The following is a 27,249-nucleotide window of genomic DNA, read 5'->3' as shown; positions in this document are numbered from 1 at the left end:
TTGAACAGGCCTTTCTCAAAGAGAATCCAAATGGCTAATGAACATGTGAAAAGGTACTCAACATCATTAGATATTGGAGAAGTTATGAACACAGTTAGATCCTATTACATACCCACCTAGGCTAAAATTGAAAGGACTGAAAATAGTTCTTGAATTTATGGAGTAACTGCAGCTGTCATCCATTGCTGGTGGGACAGCCACTTAGGAACACCAGCAGTGTCTAATAGAACTAAACACACACCTACTCTATATCCCTGGAATCCCACTCGTTTTACCAACTGGGGTGTGTTGTTGTGTCTCCCAGAAGACATGTACAATGATGTTCAAGCAGCTTTATTTGTAATAGCCAATAACTGGCAATAACCTAAATGTATATCAGTGGGAGAATGGTCAGATAAACTGCAGTTTATTAATATAATTCCAGTATTCATATGGTGCATGTATACTACAGTGAGAATAAGTGTGTTCCTCCTACACAAAGCCCTATGGGTGATTCTCTCAGAGTGTCGAGCAGAAGGATGCAGACACAAAAAAGTACATCCTGTATCATACCATTCATATCAAAGTCAACAGGCAGAGTGAACCCAAGGTGACAGAGGTCAGGTGCCTGGTGGCCTTGTGTGTGGGGTGCTCACTAAGAAGACCTTGTGCAGTGCTGGAGATGTCTCTATGTTGATCTGGGTGTAGATTCTATAAGAGTTTACATTCATAAAACCCCGTAGAGCTATACACTTCAGATTTGTACACTTTACTGTGTATGATTTATACTTGTGCACTTTACTGCTTGTAATATATATTGTCTTGTGTATTACACTATTTGTCCATTTTTTCTAACAGACATTTCTCTCCTCAGTATGGAGATAGCATGACTTTTATCTCTTCTTATTCACTGGTGTTACTGGTGTTAACACCTCACCTCTAACAGCACCTGGAACAGAAGCAGGTGCTCAATGACTACTTATTAAGCTACTTTGATTCTAAGGTTAGTGGGGTTACTTCAAATATTTTTTTGATTTATATTCATGGCTACTTCTTTGGAAGGTGAGATGGGGGTACACACATTGTTAGGTTTTGTTCTGTTTTCTCTTAACATTTCACTTAAAAATCTGTACATATTTGGGGTCCACATGTGCACATACTTAAGAATATGCAATGGCTATGTGGCATTCCTTCCTATAAAGTGTGCCTTGTATCTTCTTATAGATAAAATGTTGGGTATGTGGATATCTTCATTTTTTGCCATTAGTTGCAACATTACGATCGTCTATATGCTAATATTTTCCTCTGATTTTGGTTACTTTATTCAATAGATTCCCAAGCAGATACTAGAAGTCAAAGAGCAAGAACAGGTTTATGATTTATAGTAGGTTATTTTATTGCTCTACAGAGACAGTCATTTATTTCCTGGTGCCACCAGCAAGGCCTGAGGGCCTCTTTTCCAGTACCATCAGCATGTGGGTTCCACAATTTCATCTTATGCTAGGGCTACAGGCTCTTAGTAGGACCCTGAAGTCTACCTTTTGCTAATTCTTTCCTAGCAGAAGTGAATTCCCTTGGTGACTATGAATTTCCCTGAAAATCTTATGTTAGATCAAAAAGATATTCTTTATGTCCTGGATTTGCTAAGGTTTACACAGACAATTTCAAAGCTTTAGAAAATTGTCATGAAATAGGACACACTTTAATTCTACTGTTGGTTTTCATTTGTCATAGGCAGCTTTGCATTCTGAGGCTACTTTACATAGAATTTTTGTGAATTAACCTTGCAAGTTCAGCAAGTGAGCAGGGGAGCTGGAAGGTATGGCGAGCAGTCCAGAAGCAAGACTAGAGGTCGGGACTAGGACTCGATATGTGACACAGTGTGTACTGCTGTCCCGCACAGGCCTCTGTAAAAGACAAAAACTTGTGAACACTTTAAGCTAGAGAGAGAGAACACGTGAATCCAGAAGATCTGGCAACACAGGGACTGAATTTCTGCAAGGCAACAACTAGCTGCAGTCACTGCCCTCAGACCACTTGCTTGGGTCCCAAATCCCCGAGGCTCCTGGTGCCTTTCCCGGTCCCACTGCAGCTGCTGGTAAGATCCTCTGGGCCCTCCGGAATGTGTGTGTGACATCCTGTGAGGCCACCCTCCTCCTCCTCCTCCTGAGACTCATCCTCTTCCCGCTGCAGGGAGCCACTGTGCTCTGGGACGGTCTCCTGTCCCCTCAGTGTCCCTGTCCTCCCAGACACTGCCTCTTTCTCCTGCACCCAGCTGTCTCCCTACAGCTGCCCCTCAGTGGAGCACACTGAACACTGTCCCATATTTTAGCAGAGCATTCCCTTGCAGTGCCCCGCTGAGTCCGTCCTTAATAGGCAGGTTTGTCCTATTCACAGTGCTCACTACATCGCAGGATCTCGGTGATTGTTTTTCCAGTAAAGGAAAGACTGGATGGATGAACACGAATGGAACAATATCAGTTCTACTTACTTTCATTGTTCTTCTTTTCAATGTCAGCTTAACAAAATCATTTTGTCAGTGGAATCTAGTATTTTTTCTGTTCTAAGCCCAAGATGTATAAACTAAGAATGACAACTCCTCAATGTGTTATCAAAGTGTAAGTATGAATAGGCAGCATCCTTCTGGGCAACTGGAACCCACCTTGACCCCAGAGGCTGCAAGAGGAGCCTGCACCCAACAGGAGAGCCTGGACGGCTGGCAAGGTGTGAGCGGCCGGGGAGCGTGTGCAACAAGGACTGAGTCTGCTAGCTCGGGTGACACACTGTCCCTGCTCCCCAGCTTAGCAGGAAGTGCAGACGTCTGAATTGGATGATATCATGGGCATTGGGAAAGGTCTCTGTGTCCTCTTTTACCCCTGTTGTCCAAAACCTTTATTGGATACTGGATTCATACCTTGCCATCCTAACAAAGTGTTACCTAATTTTAAACTTATTTTTCTGTAGTGCACCAAATTCACCCTTCAACTTGTAACCCAGTTTTTACAAAACTTCCACTCACATGTTTTGAAATATCCACTGAACCTTTTAATATCGTTTAAACAAAGACACCTGAGTCACAGTCTCATCCAAGATACCACACACAGGTTAAGGGCTGGAATCTGAGGGCCTAGGCAGCTGAGGGTCTTCAGGGCCCACCCTGACTGTGGTCCCATGGGGCCCTCCACGCTCCTGGTGGCCAGGATATTCAGGCCACCATCCTCACTCCACAGTCTGCAGCAGGATAGGTGCCTGGCCCCCCCAGGGCAGCTCTTCCCCCTCGCTCACATCCCCTCTGACCACCACACTCTGGTCGCTCTCTTGTTCAATGTGAGGGACATCTCACTGGTGGCAGGACAGCTCTAGGGCTGCACCTCCATGTCCTGCCTCTTTGCTGGGTCTGACTCTGGATTTAGATTCACAGCTCAGGGCTTAGTTCTAACTGATAAATTTACATTTGATCGTGATCGTTCCTAGCCACAGCACAGAGGGCTGGGTCCTCCGCAGTCCTTAAAAGATCTCGGAGACCACGTTTCCTATTTCTGCCCTTGTGCTGGATGGGAGTTCCCATCCCTCTGCTCGTCTGTTCTCGAAGACGTGTGTCTGTCAGGATGGGGAGGCCTGGGGGCAGTTGCAGAAAGACCAGAGTCCTGGTGTTGCCAAGCAGGTTTGGCTTCAGACTCTGGATTTGAGGGGCACCTTTGTCCTTAACTTGGCAGCCAGAGCCTCCCAGAGCCTGCGGAACTCAGAACTCGGTGCCCAGGGGCGAAGCTGAGGGGTGGCTGGTGGGAGGAGAAGGGAAAGGTCATTGCTCTTTTTATGACCCAGGCTAGTGTCCCAAGTGCACTGCCAATTCCCTCTGATGAGCAGAGGTCCAAATGTGGGTGGGGAGCGCAGAGCCAGACAAGATGAGCCCAGGATGCCGTGGACACCTCTGTGCCCGGACCTGGGCCCTGAAACTCGCTGCTGGGTGATGTAAAGTTCTTGTTTTTGGGAAACTGGATTCTGGGCCTCCCAATGTGGCAGGTTGAAAACGGCCCAGGTGATTGGGTAGTTGATGGGGTCCTGGTAGAGCACAGGTGGGGCCACGGGGCTGTAACATCGCATCTGCCCAACATCGCATCCTGGCACAGCCACGGGATGAACTTCAGCTGACCTGAGGTCATGCCTTATGTCCATAAAGCCTTATGTCCATAAAGCACTGACCATGGACATGACCTTGGGTTACTGGGACATCTGCTGGGTGAGTGAGGGGTCTGCCTGGTGAGGAGTCTCTGCAATCTGGTTCTCCCAGAAGGTTCTTCTTCAGAGCTTGTGGAGCTCAGCCCCTGCCCCTGCCTGGCCTTCCAAGGTGGGTGTGTGTGTGGTTGGTGGGGGCCACTGGGGAGTGTGGGAACTCACCTGTAGCAGAGAAAGGCAAGCAGGCAGACTTTACACCTCTGACTGCCAAGGCTTCTTTGGAGATGGCTCACCTGTCCACCTGCTCCTGGAGTACGCAGACTCAAGCTATGAGGAGAAGAAATACACAATAGGGGATGGTAATGGCATCCTGGCTGTGTTCTGAATCTGCCCATCACCGGCTGGTGTAGAACCAAGTAACCAGCTCTTCATCCACCTGCCTTAGTCAACTCACTGGAGAGCAACGCAGTCCAGGCTGTTACAGACTCAGGAGTTGGAGGCCTTCGTCCAGCAGGGTGCGCAGCCTGCAGTCTCTTCTCCATTCCCACTCCCCATTGAGAGGTCTGCTTTCTCAGCCCCTTCTCAGCACCTCTGGTTCTGGTTCTGGCCCTGGCTGGCCGGCCCTGGGACTGTGCAGGGACCTGGGACACTGCCTGGCAGGGAGGGCTGGAGGACTGCTGAGGCTGCGCTGTGCAGCCCCTTGGGTCTGGCAGTCCCAGGATCTTTGAATCCTCTGGAGGGCCCAGGTACTGTCTATCTTGGGAAGCTGGTGCTCTAACGCACCCTGGTGTCATGTGCAGCAGGACTGGGCATGAGGTAGGTTGGGGCCCAGGAGATTGGGCTCAGGTACCAGGCCAAGCAGTGGACTTTCTCCCTTTAGAGGAAGAATTAAAGTGTGGCCTGGCCTGGCTTTCCTGCTTCACAACCTCCTCTCAGCTTTCATCCAAGTTTTGCTGAGTCACTGAGTGAGGGCTGGGCTGTCCTGCAAGCTGCATAGGCCCATTCTGAGTCCCTGAGGTCGGCGAGGGGTCCCTGTGTGGGCCACCCTGGGAGGCAGGCGCCTCCCTGTGGAAAGGGGAATGTGTGTGCAGACTGGGAGGGACAAGGCCTACTGTGGGTGAGGTGGGGAGGGAGCTCAGCCGACAGCACAGGCTGGAGAGACGGGCTGCATTCCTGCTGTTCCCCTGCTAAAGCCCTTGGTGCCTCAGTTTTCCTTCTGACAAATGGTGTCAGTAGAACCTCTCTTGTAGCGTGGTTGCTGGAGGTTTTGAACTTATAATCTCTTGTGGATCTAAGCACCTGTCACAGTGTAGAGTCTCCACGTGTGGTGACTCTTAACAAGACATCACACGGGTTACAAGAAATTGGAAAGCTAAGTTATGAGAGCTGGGGACCCCAGGAAGACTGTCTGATGCCCCAGCACGTGACCCCCCGAGGAAGGGCTGTAGTGGGGTCCCCTCTGAGGAGGGGCTGCTTGAACCCCTATGAGGCAGCAGTCCCTGAGAACTGGCCTTGTTTTTCCCACACTCAGGGCCTGAAGAAGATCTCTGCCTGTATGAAGTCCAGTCGCTTCCTCCTAGGCCCGCTGTTGTAAAGTACGCACTGTGGGGCAAGAAGCTGGACCCAGGATGGCCAGGAGACAGGGTGGAGGAGCCCGTGGTGTCTGTGCTGCACTGGGACCCCAGAGACAGTGCATGCTCCTTGCACCCCCAGAACCAGCTCTCTTGCTTCTTTCCCCTTCATTCAGTCCTTTCTCTTCCCAGATAACTTAGTGTGCCCTCATATTTCCCTCCCAACCCCCCTTTCATAGAGGCCCTTTAAACCTGTATAACTCCCTGGTTTTCTTCTTCAAAATCCTCCCTTGACATTAACCTTCCTGTGCTAAAGCCAACAAGCCCATCCCCACTTCATTGGCTGCCTCTGCTCTGAGGGCCGACTGGACCCCTGGTTAGAGAGCAGCCCTGAGCTCCCACTTACTCTGTCCTGGAGACCAGTACAGGTTGGTGTGCAGGCCCCACTCACCAGTGCAGCCCTGCCCAGCCTGACTGGTCCCCGGGAGACTTTTATCACTGCTCCTGTGCATTTTATAATTCACAGCTGGTCACCTGGACTCAGGAGACTGTGTTGGGGTTGTCACGGCCAGTTTCCCTTCTCTCATCCATTGCAGGGGCTCAGTAGATGAGGCTGTGTGTGCGTGGTGACAGGTAGGAGGACAAGTCAGATTATAAGGTTTCTGGTTTATTTCTTTCTCTACTCCCCTGAGTCTGTGCCCCAGCATGGGTTCTCCACAGAAATGGGTCTTTCTGGGTGGGCCTGATCCCTTCTTAATTCAGCAGTCACGGGGGCCTCTTGTAAGCTCGCAGTACTCTGTGATATGGGTCAGGGTCTCTGGGTGTCCAGCAGTCCACTGATCGTGTGGGTCCCAGTGGATGATCAGGAAGCACCCCTGGTTTGGACACCCTTCCTCTGTGTTCTTACAACATACCTCAGGAAAACATAGCCCACTATGCTGTAATTAATTTTTACTTGTTTTCTGCCTTAACTTCATTATAAATTCATTGAGGAGAGAATTCTTGATTTTTCTTGACTTTTATCTCTGATATCTGTCATATCGCCTGTCACACAGTAAATGTTCAATGAAAGTTGGAAATTTGAAAGAATTATCTCCAGGTAAGACCCTGGCAATCTCTACAGGCAGTATTGGGATTTAGAGGTCTGGATATAGTTCACCTCAGCCATTGGTATATAGAATAAAGTTCAGAAGATTTTAAATCTTCAGATCTGGGAGAATGAACCTTTAGCTCTCTCTGACTTAAGCTTTTAGGAGGTTGTAGCTGCCCTTTGAATAACCTGACACGGGCAGGCCCACTGTGCTGGGCCGAAATGTTAGCCCATCTGTGCAGTCAGGAGGTGGTGTGGGCATTTGATGTTAGGATGCTTGCAAAGGTGCAAAGGATAACCATCTAATGAGTAGGTTCCTGACACAGTGGTTGGATAGTGGAGTTAAGCCTCATTAAGACACAGCCTTGAGACTTAGTTCATAACAGGAGAATATTCCTGTTGGGCATTTGTCACTGCCTGCAACTGTGCTTCGTACAGTTACTAAATAAAAAGGAAGTAATAGGAAGAATGTTAAGGGTTATTAAGAAATAAATGCTTAATTTAAAAACATAGAACTGGTTAAATGAAAGTTTTGAAGCTGGTAAGATAAAAGTTAAGTCAAAAACTTATTAAAGACAGATGGGATAAGAATAAAAAGAAAAGAAGTAATAGAAATTAGGAGTGACACTATGATAAAGATAGGTAGAGAGAATAAAAAGAGTAGATCTATCTTGAGAACAAGGGCTGGCAAATGTTCTCTGTCAAGGGCTGCACGGTAAGTGTTCCTGTGACCATGTGTTTGGTCTCTGCCACAGTCACCTCTATCTTTGCAGTGTCTTGGTTCACAGCCTCCTTGGGAGCTTCCCAGGTGAAATCTGAAACTGGCCCCTGTACTCAGAGAGCAGGGTGAGACCAAAGAAGGAGACCACTCCAGATTTGTAGGTGGCAAGTTTAATGAGCAAGAGAACTTACGTATGTGGCTTGTCTTGGGCGGCTGAAAAATAAAGAGATCTCTGCATCTACCCCCAACATCTTAATAGTTCAATGGTGGCTTTAACTGTGTTTTAGTCACATATGCCATCCAGGTGGTCCTATCACCTGTGGAAGGTGAAATAAAAATGGAGTAACTTATGTCAAGGGGTTTTAAATGGAGGTTAGAGGCCATTAAGGAGATGGGCTTTATTCATGTCCTTATTGGGTTTTTGAACTGGGTCAAACTGCAAATATTCCAAGGACTCAGCCCGAACACCTGCAACTTGCTACAGAAAGGGACTTAGCTTAGCAATAGCCTTAGCAACCAACTTCATTCAGTCAAGATTAGTTTTCTGTCTTTAACACCAGGAACAGAGTGCATAAGCATCCCTTTGTCTTTAAACCCTGACTTTGTTCCCTGGAGGGGCACAGGCTGTATTGCTACCTGTAAGTCCGGGGAGAGGAAATCCCGGGGTAAAATACCTCTAAAAACTGAAATCGGTCAAAGGGAGAAATAAAGTTTAAAACTCGTTTATTGCTCACAAACTATAGTCCAGCACATCTCTCTCTCCCCTGCTCCTGAAGAAGCAAGCAAGCAAGCAAACAAGCCAGCCCCTCCCTTTAAACTAGGTTTAGACAGCCCTCTGTTGCCCAGGTAGTTACTCGTTGACATGGAGATGAACTTCTCCCCACCCCTGAGGATATGCAAGTGCACTAAAGCCAGGAGAGATACTCTGGAAATGTTACAATTTTACCTACACTACCTGAGTCTGTGCTCCCCACCTTGAAATTCTTGGATCCCAATAAATACTTCTGTTTTATTTCAGTTCTGCCCTTTTCCTTGGTTGACATACCATGTCGCCAACTCAGCCATACTTGGGGCAGCTTCTGGGCACGCGGAAGGCAAGCAGAATGCACATTCCAGGGGCAGGGCTGGAGATGAGCCTCCTGCTGCGGGCCAACCAGCTGGTATGTCCCCTTGGTGACTCACCCCCACCCCCACGCCTGATGCAGTGTAACAGCAGCCACAGACGATAGATCAATGGGTGGTGGGATGTATTCCAGCAGAACTTCAAAAACAGGTGGCCACTGTTTCTGAGCTGAATCTAGAAGCTCGAATTAAAAGGGCATGGCTGTAGTAAATCTTAAATATTAGATTTGAAATGAAAAAGGTGATCATCAAAGATAAAATGAACAAAATAACTCAATCCTTAAAAGTGGGAAGATGTGATCATGAAGATAGCTGCAAATGAAAACGATTTTCTAAACATAGTGGTCAAAATTACAAGAGGAAAAAAAATCTATTTTAAAGTCTGGGGTGGAAGTAGGAGAATGTATGTATGTCAAGCTGAGGCAACCAAAAAAGATGGTGTCACTGTGCCTAGGGACTAACAGAGGCCCTGTCTTGGGGTTCACTGGCATCTCATGACAGTGCTTGTACACCACTGCGTGTCTTCCCCTTCTAGAATGGAAAAACAAGTCACACTCTGCAAGCATGGCTGCCTGCATCCATGGCTCCTGCATGGCTCTGGAATCACCTGTTGTTAATTACAAATTCCCTGCCTAGCATTCCTCCATTATCTTTGTATTAGCAAAGAAAAAAGCTGATAGACATCCCAAGGCAGCCGTTTATAGAAAACAGAAGTTTATTCTTTTCCTGTTCTGTGGGAAATAGTCCAGGCTGAGGCAGTCCTTTTTCATGAAGTTATTTGGGGACTCAGGCTCCTTCCATCTGCGACTCTGCCATCCCCTAGGGTGCTTCCTCATCTCCTTGGTTAAAGCTGTATCATGAGTATGGGAAGGAAATAAAGAAAACTCAAGGAAGCAACACCCCGTTATGTAAGTGAGGCAGAAGTTGCATACATCACCATCTTTCACATTATATTTGTAAGGCTCAGTTGTGTGGCTATACCTAGTCACAAGGGTAGACCCGTATTTTGACAGAATGGATTTTGGGGGCCAACTGCAGTCACACCCATACCCAGAAAAGTAGGGATTGAAGTTAAATCCAAGTCCAGGAGAAACTTTGGGTTTAAGCCAGTGGTTTAAAACAGTTAGGATAGAGGCTAAGGTATTAAAGAAGAGAACTTAATTTTCAGATAGACCTAAGGGGAGTGATGTATCACTTAGGGTTCCTCCTTGTTGAAATGGGGGGTTTATTAAGTATCGGGTTAGCTTCTTGAATACCTGGGGGTGTGTGGCTAGGGAGTTGGCCTTGGAAGCTGGGTAACCTGGAAGTATGCCTAATCATATGTGCAATTGTTCTAGAGAAAGCCCTGCAGCAATTGCTGGGCACAGACATTGGAGCTTCTACCCCTGACCTGTGACACCAGATGCAAGTGTCTCACCACTGCTGCCTCTAGAATCCTGATCCCTCCACAATTTTCTTTAGAACTCAAGTCCTGCACCACTGTATGTAATTAACAGAGCCTGGGTCACAGACCTGTGCCTCAGCCACTTGGAAGAGCAAGTGAATTTAATTAGGATTAAGTTCTGCTGTATATAACTAAATAATACCAGTGCCTGAAATGGGACCAAAGTTTATTTCTCATGTAAAGATCTCCAGGTGGACAGTTAAGCACTGGTAGTGCTGGTTCCCTAGTTGTCTTAATGACAGCTTTATGCTCCATCATCCTCAGCATGTGGTTTCTGTTCTCAATGGCACCTGCTAGTCTGAAATGGTTGCCAGAGTCCCATCACATCTGCGTTCCAACCAGCAGGAGGAAGAAAGAGGAATGGGGTGGCTCTTTCTCTCTTAGGGAAACTTCCTGGAAGTAACATATAACACTTTACTTACAGCTCCTTGGCTGGAACTTGCTCATATTGAAAATGACATTTTCTTTTGCCTGAGAAGTAAGGTGCCTGGTAGATATGGAGGTGCTGTACCAACAGAAGATGGGGAGATGGATGTCAGGAGTCAACTAGCAGTCTTCAACCTTGGGGAGGTGGGACTTAACATGTGAGGAGTTACCCATCTATAAGAAGGATGTTTCAGAGATGCAGAGCATAGATGTCTAACATAATGTATACTTTCAGACAATCATGACTATAACCACCACCATAAAATGCTCCTGCCTATCAAAATGCAGCCATCCTTTGTACAAACAAAAACACATTTACCCTCTTTCACCCAGAACAGGACAACTCAAAATGTCATCAACTACATCAACTGCATCTACTTCCAAGTTTGGGGTCTCTGGGTAACATTCAGATTGGTATTTTGAAAATGACAGTGGAAAGTGTAATATCAATAACCCCCGATTGCCCCTATATAAAATAGTAAGGGAATGGGAGGTGGAAAAAGGAAAAATCAGGTGAACTCTGTAAAGTAATAGAACACAGTCTGCACTCAGATTTGCAGATAAGCTGTTTTGCATTTATTTACAATGCTTGTATGATGCCGTTCTTTGGTGAGAGTGTTACCGGCTGAGATGCTGTTTTACCCAGGACCGTGTCTTGAAGGAAATGAAGAATGAAGCCAGAAGACAAGAGTATGGAGCAACCAGCAAAGTTTAATGAAAGAGTGAAAGATGAAAGAACAGCTCCTGCTTATTGGGAGGGGTTCCAAGGGAGGATGCTGTTAGAACTGCATCTAGGGTTTATAAGTACAAAAAGGGAGTAAATCACGCTAGGGGCTGGGAGTTGTTGCTGGGGCCTGTTGCTATGGCCCAGCTAGGATCAAAGGAAAAGAAAAACTCCGTTTTTTCTCAGGCTGAATTTTCCCAGATGTCCAGGATGAGGCTTCTTGTTCACTGGGAAGCCTTTATCCTAGTTTCCTTCTTCCTGTACCTTACGGGGACCTTGAGTTCTATCTGCCTCTGTCTGGAGCCTTGAATTCTATCTGCCTGTGTCTGACTAACACCTGCCTCAAGAGGATGTTGCCTAAGACTTTTATACTAAATATTGATATCAGCAACTCAAGTCACTCCCTGGATTAGCTCCTGTCTCTATCCCTCTGGTGACCACACTTTCAAGGTCATTGTCATCCTACCTCCTTAGCCAACGTTTTCCTAGCTAGTGTGGCATGATGAGTGAAACCTTATTGTTGACAGATACACGGAGACCAGCCTACTGCTACACATAACACAAAACTCACAAACAGAGAATAGAGGGGACAATCCTGATGGGTTCCAGAACAACTCTTCCTGTAAACGCTAATTATCATTCCTAGGTAATCAGATCTGGCTTTTCCCGACAGACTCCACTTTGTGAGGTAGCCCTAACAATCCCCCAGTAAAGCACAGCTCTGTCCAGAAGGCCAACAGCCACTCTGCACTTGCTACATTCTTTTCTAGTTCTCTTTGCATTTAGAACATGGTTTTGGAAGGAAGCAGATAGGGATTCAGTCACAGTTCAAAAAAAATCTGTTAATACAATTGGCATTACACCATAGAAGATAAAATAAAGGCCTATTCTAATTTTTCTTAAAACTTCTAACACAAGAACAATATGCTATTTGTTCTAATCCCATCTTCCCTCCCCACTGAAAGTGCTCCCTTCTAGTAACCTTCGGTAGGCCCTCTATCTGTTGGCCACTCAACAGCATCTATGCATTTGAAATTCACATACACACAGCCATTTAATCTTTCTCCTGGATTTAAATCCCACGCATGAGTCACCTATAATTACTTCCATTGAAAATCCCCACAGAACACCAAAAGCCTATCTGTTGGCTTTCAGAAATGTGTCATTCCGGTTTGCCCTAAGCAAGGAGCAAGCCGGACCGTAAAGCCATGTAACACACTCCCCAGTCTCAGAGGTCTTTGCCAGGCCTTGGCACCTCCCTGAACCCGAACTTCTGTCCTGGCTCCAAGTACTTCTGCCTGAACGATCTCCACCTGTTGTAAGAACAGGGCATTCCATTTTTCTGTGTTCTATCTACCAACCAGAAAAGAGAATAATTTTTAAAATTTCCTTAAGAGCATTAAGCACCTATGTGAAGAAAGCTCTTCTATTTTTCTCCAAGTTTTCATTAGAATGAAGAGAATCTATGAATTTCTGTGAGTGCCTACTTTGTGTGAGGCTCTATACAAGCACTAGATATGAAAATTTGCATGAGACACAGTCCCTGCTCTCAGGCAACTTATAGTTTAGTGCAGAGACAGACATTTAAGAAAGCAATTAGAGGGGGAGAGGGGGCGGAAGATGGCGGCGTGAGTAGAGCAGCGGAAATCTCCTCCCAAAACCACATATATCTATGAAAATATAACAAAGACAACCCTTCCTAGAATAAAGACCAGAGAACACAGGACAATATCCAGACCACATCCGCACCTGAGAGAACCCAGCGCCTTGCGAAGGGGATAAGATACAAGCCCCGGCCCTGCAAGAGCCGAGCACCCATCCCCCCAACTCCCGGCGGGAGAAGAATAGGCAGAGTGGGAGGGAGACGGAGCCCAGGACTACTGAGCACCCAGCCCCAGCCATCCGGGCCAGAGGGCAGGGCCCTCGATACTAGGAAAACAGGGCAGCAAGAACAGTGAGCGGGCACCGGAGGACGGGCGCTGGAGGACATAAGAAAAGCGTGTGACCAATTTTTTTTTTTTTTTTTTTTTTTCTGTTTTGTTTTGGCGAGTGCTTTTTGGAAGTCTTAAAGGGATAGGGACCCCAATACTAGGGAAACAGGGCAGCAAGACCGGTGAGCACATGCCTGAGGCTGGCGCCGGAGAATAAAGAAAAACGAGCGGCCACCTTTTTTTTTTTTTTAATTAAATTTTTTTTTTTTAATTAAAAAATTTTTTTCTTTTCGGTGGTCGTTGTTTTGTTTTGGCGGGTGCTTTTTGGAAGTCTTAAAGGGGCAGGGCGGGCCACTTAATCCAGAGGTAGGGAATCCGGGGATCTCTGGGCACCCTAACCCCTGGGCTGCAGGGAGCAGGGAGGCCCCTTACGGAGATAAATAGCCTCCCAGTCGCTCCCGCTCCAATGGGACTCCACCACTTTGGAGTAGCTGCTCGAGCCAGGCCACGCCCACAGCAACAGCGGAGATTAACTCCATAGCAGCCGGGCAGGAAGCAGAAACCCTGTCTGCGCGCAGCTGCGCAGCACAAGCCACTAGAGGCCGCTGTTCTCCCAGGAGAGGAGGGCCACAAACCAACAAGAAAGGAAGTTCTTCCAGCCGTCACTCGTCCCAGCTCTGCAAACTATTCCTATCACCATGAAAAGGCAAAGCTACAGGCAGACAAAGATCACAGAGACAACACCAGAGAAGGAGACAGACCTAACCAGTCTTCCTGACAAAGAATTCAAAATAAGAATCATAAACATGCTGACAGAGATACAGAGAAATACCCAAGAGAAATGGGATGAAGTCTGGAGGGAGATCACAGATGCCAGAAAGGAGATCACAGAAATGAAACAAACTCTGGAAGGGTTTATAAGCAGAATGGATAGGATGCAAGAGGCCATTGATGGAATTGAAACCAGAGAACAGGAACGCATAGAAGCTGACATAGAGAGAGACAAAAGGATCTCCAGGAATGAAACAATATTAAGAGAACTGTGTGACCAATCCAAAAGGAACAATATCCATATTATAGGGGTTCCAGAAGAAGAAGAGAGAGGAAAAGAGATGGAAAGTATCTTAGAAGAAATAATTGCTGAAAACTTCCCCACACTGGGGGAGGAAGTAATTGAACAGACCACGGAAATACACAGAACCCCCAACAGAAAGGATCCAAGGAGGACAACACCAAGACACATAATAATTAAAATGGCAAAGATCAAGGACAAGGAAAGAGTTTTAAAGGCAGCTAGAGAGAAAAAGGTCAACTATAAAGGAAAACCCATCAGGCTAACATCAGATTTCTCAACAGAAACCCTACAGGCCAGAAGAGAATGGCATGATATATTTAATACAATGAAACAGAAGGGCCTTGAACCAAGGATACTGTATCCAGCACGACTATCATTCAAATATGACAGTGGGATTAAACAATTCCCAGACAAACAAAAGCTGAGGGAATTTGCTTTCCACAAACCACCTCTACAGAACATCTTACAGGGACTGCTCTAGATGGGAGCACTCCTAGAAAGAGCACAGCACAAAACACCCAACATATGAAGAATCGAGGAGGAGGAACAAGAAGGGAGAGAAGAAAAGAATCTCCAGACAGTGTATATAACAGCTCAATAAGCGAGCTAAGTTAGGCAGTAAGATACTAAAGAGGCTAACCTTGAACCTTTGGTAACCACGAATTTAAAGCCTGCAATGGCAATAAGTACATATCTTTCAATAGTCACCCTAAATGTTAATGGGCTGAATGCACCAATCAAAAGACACAGAGTAATAGAATGGATAAAAAAGCAAGACCCATCTATATGCTGCTTACAAGAAACTCACCTCAAAGCCAAAGACATGTACAGACTAAAAGTCAAGGGATGGAAAAACATATTTCAAGCAAACAACAGCGAGAAGAAAGCAGGGGTTGCAGTACTAATATCAGACAAAATAGACTTCAAAACAAAGAAAGTAACAAGAGATAAAGAAGGACACTACATAATGATAAAGGGCTCAGTCAAACAAGAGGATATAACCATTCTAAATATATATGCACCCAACACAGGAGCACCAGCATATGTGAAACAAACACTAACAGAACTAAAGGGGGATATAGACTGCAATGCATTCATTCTAGGAGACTTCAACACACCACTCACCCCAAAGGATAGATCCACCAGGCAGAAAATAAGGACACGGAAGCACTGAACAACACAGTAGAGCAGATGGACCTAATAGACATCTATAGAACTCTACACCCAAAAGCAGGGGGATATACATTCTTCTCAAGTGCACATGGAACATTTTCCAGAATAGACCACATACTAGGCCACAAAAAGAGCCTCAGAAAATTCCAAAAGATTGAAATCCTACCAACCAACTTTTCAGACCACAGAGGCATAAAACTAGAAATAAACTGTACAAAGAAAGCAAAGAGGCTCACAAACACATGGAGGCTTAACAACACGCTCCTAAATAATCAATGGATCAATGACCAAATCAAAATGGAGATCCAGCAATATATGGAAACAAATGACAACAACAACACTAAGCCCCAACTTCTGTGGGACACAGCAAAAGCAGTCTTAAGAGGAAAGTATATAGCAATCCAAGCATATTTAAAAAAGGAAGAGCAATCCCAAATGAATGGTCTAATGTCACAATTATCGAAATTGGAAAAAGAAGAACAGATGAGGCCTAAGGTCAGCAGAAGGAGGGACATAATAAAGATCAGAGAAGAAATAAATAAAATTGAGAAGAATAAAACAATAGCAAAAATCAATGAAACCAAGAGCTGGTTCTTCGAGAAAATAAACAAAATAGATAAGCCTCTAGCCAGACTTATTAAGAAGAAAAGAGAGTCAACACAAATCAACAGTATCAGAAACGAGAAAGGAAAAGTCACGACGGACCCCACAGAAATACAAAGAATTATTAGAGAATACTATGAAAACCTATATGCTAACAAGCTGGGAAACCTAGGAGAAATGGACAACTTCCTAGAAAAAATACAACCTTCCACGATTGACCCAGAAAGAAACAGAAAATCTAAACAGACCAATTACCAGGAATGAAATTGAAGCAGTAATCAAAAAACTACCAAAGAACAAAACCCCCGGGCCAGATGGATTTACCTCGGAATTTTATCAGACACACAGGGAAGACATAATACCCATTGTCCTTAAAGTTTTCCAAAAAATAGAGGAGGAGGGGATACTCCCAAACTCATTCTATGAAGCTAACATCACCCTAATACCAAAACCAGGCAAAGACCCCACCAAAAAAGAAAACTACAGACCAATATCCCTGATGAACGTAGATGCAAAAATACTCAACAAAATATTAGCAAACCGAATTCAAAAATACATCAAAAGGATCATACACCATGACCAAGTGGGATTCATCCCAGGGATGCAAGGATGGTACAACATTCGAAAGTCCATCAACATCATCCACCACATCAACAAAAAGAAAGACAAAAACCACATGATCATCTCCATAGATGCTGAAAAAGCATTTGACAAAGTTCAACATCCGTTCATGATAAAAACTCTCAGCAAAATGGGAATAGAGGGCAAGTACCTCAACATAATAAAGGCCATAAACCCACAGCCAACATTATATTGAACAGCGAGAAGCTGAAAGCATTTCCTCTGAGATCGGGAACTAGACAGGGATGCCCACTCTCTCCACTGTTATTTAACATAGTCCTGGAGGTCCTAGCCACGGCAATCAGACAAAACAAAGAAATACAAGGAATCCAGATTGGTAAAGAAGAAGTTAAACTGTCACTATTTGCAGATGACAGGACACTGTACATAAAAAACCCTAAAGACTCCACCCCAAAACTACTAGAACTGATATCGGAATACAGCAAAGTTGCAGGATACAAAATCAACACACAGAAAGGGCCTTTCCTATATACTAACAATGAACCAACAGAAAGAAATCAGGAAAACAACTCTATTCACAATTGCATCAAAAAAAATAAAATACCTAGGAATAAACCTAACCAAAGAAGTGAAAGACTTATACTCTGAAAACTACAAGTCACTCTTAAGAGAAATTAAAGGGGACACTAACAGATGGAAACTCATCCCATGCTCGTGGCTAGGAAGAATTAATATCGTTAAAATGGCCATCCTGCCCAAAGCAATATACAGATTTGATGCAATCCCTATGAAACTACCAGCAACATTCTTCAATGAACTGGAACAAATAATTCAAAAATTCATATGGAAACACCAAAGACCCCGAATAGCCAAAGCAATCCTGAGAAAGAAGAATAAAGTAGGGGGGATCTCACTCCCCAACTTCAAGCTCTACTATAAAGCCATAGTAATCAAGACAATTTGGTACTGGCACAAGAGCAGAGCCACAGACCAATGGAACAGACTAGAGAATCCAGACATTAACCCAGACATATATGGTCAATTAATACTTGATAAAGGAGCCATGGACATACAATGGTGAAATGACAGTCTCTTCCACAGGTGGTGCTGGCAAAACTGGACAGCTACATGTAGGAGAATGAAACTGGACCATTGTCTAACCCCATATACAAAAGTAAACTCCAAATGGATCAAAGACCTGAATGTAAGTCATGAAACCATTAAACTCTTGGAAGAAAACATAGGCAAAAACCTCTTAGACATAAACATGAGTGACCTCTTCTTGAACATATCTCCCTGGGCAAGGAAAACTACAGCAAAAATGAGTAAGTGGGACTATATTAAGCTGAAAAGCTTCTGTACAGCAAAAGACACCATCAATAGAACAAAAAGGAACCCTACAATGTGGGAGAATATATTTGAAAATGACACATCCGATAAAGGCTTGACGTCCAGAATATATAAAGAGCTCACACGCCTCAACAAACAAAAAACAAATAACCCAATTAAAAAATGGGCAGAGGAACTGAAGAGACAGTTCTCCAAAAAAGAAATACAGATGGCCAACAGACACATGAAAAGATGCTCCACATCGCTAATTATCAGAGAAATGCAAATTAAAACTACAATGAGGTATCACCTCACACCAGTAAGGATGGCTGCCATCCAAAAGACAAACAACAACAAATCTTGGTGAGGCTGTGGAAAAAGGGGAACCCTCCTACACTGCTGGTGGGAATGTAAGGTAGTTCAACCATTGTGGAAAGCAGTATGGAGGTACATCAAAATGCTCAAAACAGACTTACCATTTGACCCAGGAATTGCACTCCTAGGAATTTACCCTAAGAACGCAGCAATCAAGTATGAGAAAGATCAGTGCACCCCTATGTTTATCGCAGCACTATTTACAATAGCCAAGAATTGGAAGCAACCTAAATGTCCATCGATAGATGAATGGATAAAGAAGATGTGGTACAAACACAGAGAAGGCAAGTAGTGATTCTACAACATTTTGCTATGCTGATGGACAGTGACTGTAAAGGGGTTTATAGGGGAGACCTGGTATAGGGGAGAGCCTAGTAAGCATAATATTCGTCATGTAAGTGTAGATTAGTGATAGCAAAAAAAAAAAAAAAAAAAAAAAAAAAAAAAGGGCAGTTCCTGTGTGGTAACCTCCAACGAGTTCTACACAAGGGTATAAAGGGCATATAAAAGTGTAGGCAAAGGGTCTGTTTGTGTTTATACAGAGGATCAAAGCCTAATTTGGCTACCCCGAAAATGAACTAAGATACGATATGAAAAAGAACTTCCAACATCTGCACTCTCTGGAAGACTCATGCCAGAAGATGATCATCAAAAAACCCCAACAAAGATCCACGCACTGCTACAGCTGTAGATGCACTCATCCCACCAGTTCCTGGACTTGCCATGGGAATGAGGAAGGAGATATCTAAGCTGGCCTGTGCATACAGTAAAACAACAAAATTGGACTGGATCTATACTGTTGGAACTCAACCAAGAATTTGGAGAAGTGCAAATTGTAGCGCTCCAAAGTCTTACAACTACAAACTATTTATTGTTAAAAGAACATATGGCATGTGAACAGTCCCCAGGAATGGGTTGTTTTAATTTGTCTGATTTCTCTCAGACTGTTCAAGTTCATTTGGACAATATCCACCATATCATAGATAAGTTTTCACAAATGCCTAAGGTGCCTAACTGGTTTTCTTGGTTTCACTGCAGATGGCTGGTAATTACAGATATGCTTTGGTTATATAACTATACTCCTATTATGTTAATGTGTGTGTGCAATTTAAGTAGTAGCTTAAAACCTATGCATGCTGAAGTTAATCTACAAGAAGATATATCAAAGAAATAATCAATCTTCCCATGTTTTCTTCCGCCTGCTACTTCTATAGCTTTTCTTCTTCCTTCCTAATTACAACCCTTAAATAGAATTCGTGCCTCATATCAAATTTACCGAGTATCATAATTCTTCCAAGTGGTAAAGATACCTCAAGACAAATGCTGGGCATAGAAGCCACAGGGCATAAATATGCAAAGAAGTAAAAAGCTAACTTTTTCAAACAATAAGGCTTCTCTCTCACTTACCAACTTCACATTTCCCTGTATGGCCCCGGAAGATGACTGGTTAGCCAGAGACGGGTAAGATTCCTCAAGGGAGGAACAACCTAAGACAGGCACAGTCGCAGGGGGGCCATCAGGTGAGAAATTGGGGATCAACAGAGGTGAGGCTTAGATCCTCACCCCCCCGTTCTGAGAGAAATCTTCTGCATACGTGTATGTTTTATTGCCCTGGTCTAGCTTGGATTAACGCATAGTCTACAGGCACACACCTGATCATCTACATGTGCTCTCTTACAACACTAAACTATGTTTTCTACCTTTATCTTGTATCTACCTACCACTTCAGCATTTTATTAAAAATAATAATAATAAAGAGAGAAATGTGGTATCCACATATAAATCAAGTATAAAAACCAAATGAATATTCATATTTGAACTGACTGTTTAGAGTTCATAATGCATGAGCAAAACCGAAAGTTTCTGTGATGACTGCCCTTGTACTGTTCACTATGTAACTTATTCATTATGTAAGAATTTGTTCTACATGTAAAAACTTGTTTGTTATGCCTCAGAAGATTGGAGACTGACAAAAATTAGGCTTGGGGTGGAATAATGATTGTGCATTGAGCATTGACTCCCCTATACAGAATTTTATTGTCGTTAACAACCATTTGATCAATAAATATGAGAGATGCCCTCACAAAAAAAAAAAAAAAGGACAGACTTCCAATGGTAAAATAAATTAGTAACCGGGATGTAATGTATAGCATAAGGAATATAGTCAAGATATTGTAACAGCCTGGTAGGGTGATAGCTGGAACCTAGAATTATGTATATAAATGTTCTACCACTGTGTTGTACACTTGAAACTCATGTAATGTAATACTGTGTGTCAACTACCCTTCAATAAAAAATAATTATTAAAAAAAAAAAAAAAAAAAAAAAAGAAGATGTGGTACATATACACAATGGAATACTACTCAGCCATAAGAAAAGGGCAAATCCAACCATTTGCAGCAACATGGATGGAGCTGGAGGGTATTATGCTCAGTGAAACAAGCCAAGCGGAGAAAGAGAAATACCAAATGATTTCACTTATCTGTGGAATATAAGAACAAAGGAAAAACTGAAGGAACAAAACAGCAGCAGAATCACAGAACTCAAGAATGGACTAACAGGTACCAAAGGGAAAGGGACTGGGGAGGATGGGTGGGTAGGGAGGGATAAGGGGGGGGAGAAGTAGGGGGGTATTAAGATTAGCATGCATGGGGGGGTAGGAGAAAAGGGAGGGCTGTACAACACAGAGAAGACAAGTAGTGATTCTACAACATTTTGCTATGCTGATGGACAGTGACTGTAAAGGGGTTTATAGGGGAGAGCCTAGTAAACATAATATTCGTCATGGAAGTGTAGATTAGTGATACCAAAAACAAACAAAACAAAACAAAACAAAACAAAAAAAGGGCAGTTCCCGTGTGGTAACCTCCAATGAGTTCTACACAAGGGTATAAAGGGCATATAAAAGTGTAGGCAAAGGGTCTGTTTGTGTTTATACAGAGGATCAAAGCCTAATTTGGCTACCCCGAAAATGAACTAAGATACGATATGAAAAAGAACTTCCAACATCAGCACTCTCTGGAAGACTCATGCCAGAAGATGCTCATCAAAAAACCCCAACAAAGATCCACGCACTGCTACAGCTGTAGATGCACTCATCCCACCAGTTCCTGGACTTGCCATGGGAATGAGGAAGGAGATATCTAAGCTGGCCTGTGCATACAGTAGAACAACAAATTTGACTGGATCTATACTGTTGGAACTCAACCAAGAATTAGGAGAAGTGCAAATTGTAGTGCTCCAAAATCTTACAACTACAGACTATTTACTGTTAAAAGAACATAAGGGATGTGAACATTCCCCAGGAATGGGTTGTTTTAATTTGTCTGATTTCTCTCAGACTGTTCAAGTTCAGTTGGACAATATCCACCATATCATAGATAAGTTTTCACAAATGCCTAAGGTGCCTAACTGGTTTTCTTGGTTTCACTGGAGATGGCTGGTAATTACAGATATGCTTTGGTTATATAACTATACTCCTATTATGTTAATGTGTGTACGCAATTTAAGTAGTAGCTTAAAACCTATACATGCTGAAGTTACTCTACAAGAAGATATGTCAAAGAAATAATCAATCTTTCCATGTTTTCTTCCGCCTGCTACTTCTATAGCTTTTCTTCTTCTTTCCTAATTACAACCCTTAAATAGAATTTGTGCCTCATATCAAATTTACCGAGTATCATAATTCTTCCAAGTGGTAAAGATACCTCAAGACAAATGCTGGGCATAGAAGCTACAGGGCATAAATATGCAAAGAAATAAAAAGCTAATCATTTCAAACAATAAGGCTTCTCTCTCACTTACCAACTTTACATTTCCCTGTATGGCCCCGGAAGATGACTGGTTAGCCAGAGACGGGTAAGATTCCTCAAGGGAGGAACAACCTAAGACAGGCACAGTCGCAGGGGGGTCATCAGATGAGAAATTGGGGATCAACAGAGGTGAGGCTTAGAACCTCACCCCCCCGTTCTGAGAGAAATCTTCTGCATACGTGGATGTTTTATTGCCCTTGTCTAGCTTGGATTAACACATAGTCTACAGGCACACACCTGATCATCTACATTTGCTCTCTTACAACAGTAAACTATGTTTTCTACCTTTATCTTGTATCTACCTACCACTTCAGCATTTTATTAAAAATAATGATAATAAAGAGAGAAATGTGGTATCCACATATAAATCAAGTATAAAAATAAAATGAGTATTCATATTTGAACTGACTGTTTATAGTTCATAATGCATGAGCAAAACCGAAAGTTTCTGTGATGACTGCCCTTGTACTGTTCACTGTGTAACTTATTCACTATGTAAGAATTTGTTCTCCATGTAAGAACTTGTTTGTTATGCCTCAGAAGATTGGAGACTGACGAAAATTAGGCTTGGGGTGGATTAATGATTGTGCATTGAGCATTGACTCCCCTCTACAGAATTTTATTGTTGTTAACAACCATTTGATCAATAAATATGAGAGATGCCCTCACAAAAAAAAAAAAAAAAAGAAAAGTACACACTTCCAATGGTAAAACAAATAAGTAACCGGGATGTAATGTATAGCATAAGGAATATAGTCAAGATATTGTAACAGCTTGGTATGGTGATAGCTGGTACCTAGAATTGTCATGTATATAAATGTTGAATCACTATGTTGTACACCTGAAACTAATGTAATGTAATACTGTGTGTCAACTACCCTTCAATAAAAAATAATTATCTACAAAAAAATAAAAAATAAAAAAATAAAAATAAAAATAAAAAAGCAATTAGAGTTCAATGTGGGAAGTGCTGATAGAGGAAAACATGAAATCTTATGGGAACAAAGATTTAAAATAAGTACATTAAATCAGCTTGGGGTGGAAGATTGTTGGTCAGGATACTAAATTTCAGTGGCCTAATAACGTGTTTATTTCTTACTCACACTTCATGTCCGATGTGGTAAACAGGGGCTCTGCTTTTCATAGTTTGTCAGAGACCAGGACTGATGGAGGCTTCAACTTGGCTTTGCTCTCAGAATCCCCCCAGTGGTCAGAAGCTGGTATGATGACTCACACACTGGCTCTTTTAAAGCTTCTGTCTGGAAAATGTAATTCCTACTCTCATTTAATTGGCCAAAGTAAGTCACAAGGCCACACTTAATTTGAGAGGGTAGTGAAGTTTTCTCAAAAGGAAAACAGTAAGAAATCTTCAACTATCACGAGTGAATCTCCACAGGGGTTATCAGCTGTGGCTTCCCCGAGTAATGACCTCTAAGCTCACCTTAGAAGATGAACGGGCATTAGGGGGCTGAGGGGGCTGAAGGGCTGGAGCAAAAGCATTGCAGGCAGAGGAACAGCAAGTACAGAAGTGTGAAGATAAGAGGGAACACGGTACTTTGGGATAATTTTTAACTATAAATTTATAAAACATGGGTGTGTTCCAAGTGTTCTAAAAACATTGGTTTATTTGTGGTAACAATGCAGTGAGGCAAGACACGGGAGGCAGAGTTTGCTGTGGCACAGAAAGCCAGGGTCTGAACCCAGGCAGCCTCACTAAAGCTGTGCTGGTCCTGGGGAATTCAGGAAGGCTGGAACCTAGTGTCCCAGGGATGGGGGAGGGGCTGGCACAGGCCAAGAGATGTAGCTGGAAGGGAAGCAGAGGTCAGATTATAGATTGTGTAAAGCAAAGGAGATTGTCTTTCTCCTGAGGCCTAAGAAGCCATTAATTTTATTTAAGCATGGGAATGACATAAGCAAATTTGCACATTATAAAAATCACTGGCTAAAGGGCACTTCTTTCCCTCTCCCCTACCATCCATCTGAACTCCCTAAATCCCTTATCAGATGCCTCATTGCTCTATCGAGTCCTGTAGCTGAAAAATAAGGAATGTGCAATACCTGTATGAAGTCCAGGTATTCTCATAAGCCCTTAAGCTGGCTAAAAGGCAGATGCATGTCTAACACATCAGTGTCTCCCAATCTGGCCACCCCCTCAGTAATTCTACCGTGTATTTTTCTTGAATCATGTAAGCTGTTTCTTTCTGAACTGGAAATGCTTTAATCAGGTTGCTCAACCTTAACAATGAATACAAATGAGTTTCCCTAATACTTTTTGGGAACTGCTTCATCAAACTTAATGTACCTGTCACAAGTTGTTATTGCTTTTTTTTTTTTTGAGAGGGCCTCTCTCATATTTATTGATCAAATGGTTGTTAACAACAATAAAATTCTGTATAGGGGACTCAATGCACAATCATCAATCAACCTCAAGCCTAATTCTCAACAGTCTCCAATCTTCTGAAGCATAACGAACAAGTTCTTACATGGTGAGCAAGTTCTTACATAGTGAATAAGTCCTTACATGGTGAACAGTGCAAGGGCAGTCATATCACAGAAACTTTAGGTTTTGATCATGCATCATGAACTATAAACAATCAGGTCAGACATGATTATTCATTTGATTTTGTACTTGATTTAATTTGTTGTTGCTTTTTAAGCTCTTTTTGATGCTATTTGCACAAACCCACGCCTCAAACACTAATTTCTCAACATCTGTGTGGCCTCTATGCCTCTGGGATGGCAAGGCATCCACTCCCCTCCCTGGCTTGAAGGCAGCTATTGTGACAGCATGCTCTCTTGGCTCCTGTTAGAGTCAGGGCAGGTTGGGACCTGAGCAGACACACCTCCTGTGGAACTGATCTGTTCCTCTCAGCAGCCTTCCCTGCTTTCCAGGTGAACAAGTTCATTGGCTTTGGGTAATTGTTAAGTGGATTTCCTCTAACAAACAGAATAACTAGAAAAAGGTGGAACATGTGATTTGTCTTTTGTCTATCTGAAATTCATGTGAAATACATTTCACCTGCAGACCTATGCTTTTTGAACCTCCTCCTTCCAACTGCCTTGATGTCATCTGCCTTTCCCAGGATTCTTAGAGGACTGCAGGGCCAATTTCCTGTTTCCTTGCCTTCTTCCCTGTGGCGACCAGACTCTGGGATGGCCCCCCATAATCCCACTTTCTGGTATTCATACCCTTGTGAGATCCTCTCCCTTTGAATGTGGGCAGAACCTGTGATTTACTTCTCACAGAAGACAGCAAAGGTGATGGGATGTCATTTCCATGATTACATTGCATAGGACTATAGTGTTCCTCTTCCCAGGAGACTCTCCTCCTTACTGCTTTTGAGGAAGCAAGAGGTCCCCTTTGCCCCCAGAACCAAGGGTGGTCCCCAGCTGACAGCCAGCAAGAACCTAAAGCCCTCTGCCCAACAGACCATAAGGAAATGAATTCTATCAATAATTGCAGGAACTTAGATCCTGTCCTTATTGAGACTTGAGATCATAGTCCTGGCTAACACACTGGCTGCAGCTTTCAGATGAGACCCTGAAGCAAAGGACCCTCTAAAGCTGTGCTCAGACACCTAAACCACAGAAACTGTGAGATAAATGTGTGCTGTTTTAAGCTGCCAAATTAGTGGTAATATTGTTACACAGCAATAAATGATACATTCCCTTTTTGATTTCCAGTCATATCATCTATCTAGTTATGGAGACATCCTCAACTTCTCTGCTCTCCCCTAAATCCACAAAGCCTTCCCATAGGGCACACTTCACTCACTCACACCATGTACATCCATGTCAATTGTTATCGGATTGCAAAGAAGCTCCCTGCTTTACAAAGGTAAAGGCCAAAGGCTTTCTGGCCAAAGGCTCCCCATACCCAAGATATTAGCCTGAATATCCATCTAATTACTGCTACCAGGGGTGGCAAAAGGTGGAGGCTAAACTGTTTGCTTAGCACCTTGTGTCTGTACTAATCCTTCCTGAGCAGCCCTTCTGGTACCATCTGGCCATTCAAGCCCTCTGTCCCTCCCTCCCTAGAGAGATCCTTGGCTTCTGATCCACAGGGGACAGCAATCTGACCCTCAGATCACTGCCTTAGGTTGAATACTATTCAAGACTGCCCTCCAAAAGGAGAGTGGTGCCAACTCAGTGTCCACAGGAGTCATGTTTCTCATTTGCTTTCATTTCCCAAAACTAGCTTCTATTACATGGTAATACGTGAATGCATTCCCCTAGTTACAAAAATAAAAAGAAACCCTTAGCCTATCTCTAAAGTCTCTTGTAATTTTCATCCTGGAGCCTAGGCCTTTCTCCCATTTACCTGAGGTAAGCTTTGTTACCAGTTTGGCGTTCCTTCCAGAGCTTTCTCTATGCACTTATCTACGTAAGTACATCTGTAGACATGCTTATCTCATAGTTTCTCTTTTTCTAACCATAATAGGTATCATACTATACATCTTAACTTGCAAACTAATTTAAAAAATTCAACGTGTCTTTGGGATCTGTGTTAGTTTGAATAGTTTAATCTTTAACTGCCTTACTGTATTCCACAGTATTGGTGAGCATTTATATGACTCCCACTTACTACAAACAATGCCAGTCTTAGCACATACCTTAAGTGTACAGGTGAGTTTTTACAGAATTGTTGGCTAACAGGCTATGATTTGAATTTTAAAAGATATTGACAAATTGTCCTCCAAAGTGGTTATACCAACTTCCAAGTCCACCAGCAGGAAATGCGTTCACTTTCTCAATCCTGCCAATACTTTATAAACTTCTTAATTTTGTTCATCCCATAGAAAAACAATCAGTGTTGTAAAATTGCCATTCCTTGGATTATAAACATCGTTTAAACTTTTTTTTTGGCCATCCATACTTCTATTTCTGTAAATTGTTCATAGATTTTTGTCCAAATTAAGTAACTGAGTTATCTTAATGATTTATAGTTCTTTATGTAGTGTTTATACTGTCTTGTTTTGGCTTATTTTTGCTTATTTGTGCTTTATCTTTATCGCTTTATCAGAGAAGTTTTAGAATGGGATACTGTTCAATTTGCAACTCTTTCCTTTTATGGCTTTTTCTTTTTATGTCTTAGAGAAACTTTTCCTACCCTATG

The 27,249-nt window shown here is 43.2% G+C and overlaps 1 long non-coding RNA gene across 1 annotated transcript; it reads right to left on the bottom strand.

Annotated features, from left to right (window-relative positions):
• Nucleotides 1–1,347: 1,347 nt before the first annotated feature.
• LOC130683392 (uncharacterized) lies at nucleotides 1,348–23,405 on the bottom strand. Its single transcript, XR_008997088.1, has 3 exons — nucleotides 23,237–23,405; nucleotides 4,378–4,482; nucleotides 1,348–1,886 (listed from the first exon to the last, which is right to left on the bottom strand). It is a non-coding gene; the product is annotated as an uncharacterized LOC130683392 (long non-coding RNA).
• Nucleotides 23,406–27,249: the final 3,844 nt, after the last annotated feature.

Source organism: Manis pentadactyla, chromosome 4 (genome assembly GCF_030020395.1).
Source record: "Manis pentadactyla isolate mManPen7 chromosome 4, mManPen7.hap1, whole genome shotgun sequence".
Classification (NCBI taxonomy): Eukaryota; Metazoa; Chordata; class Mammalia; order Pholidota; family Manidae; genus Manis; species Manis pentadactyla.
This window is presented reverse-complemented; position numbering and strand designations above follow the sequence as displayed.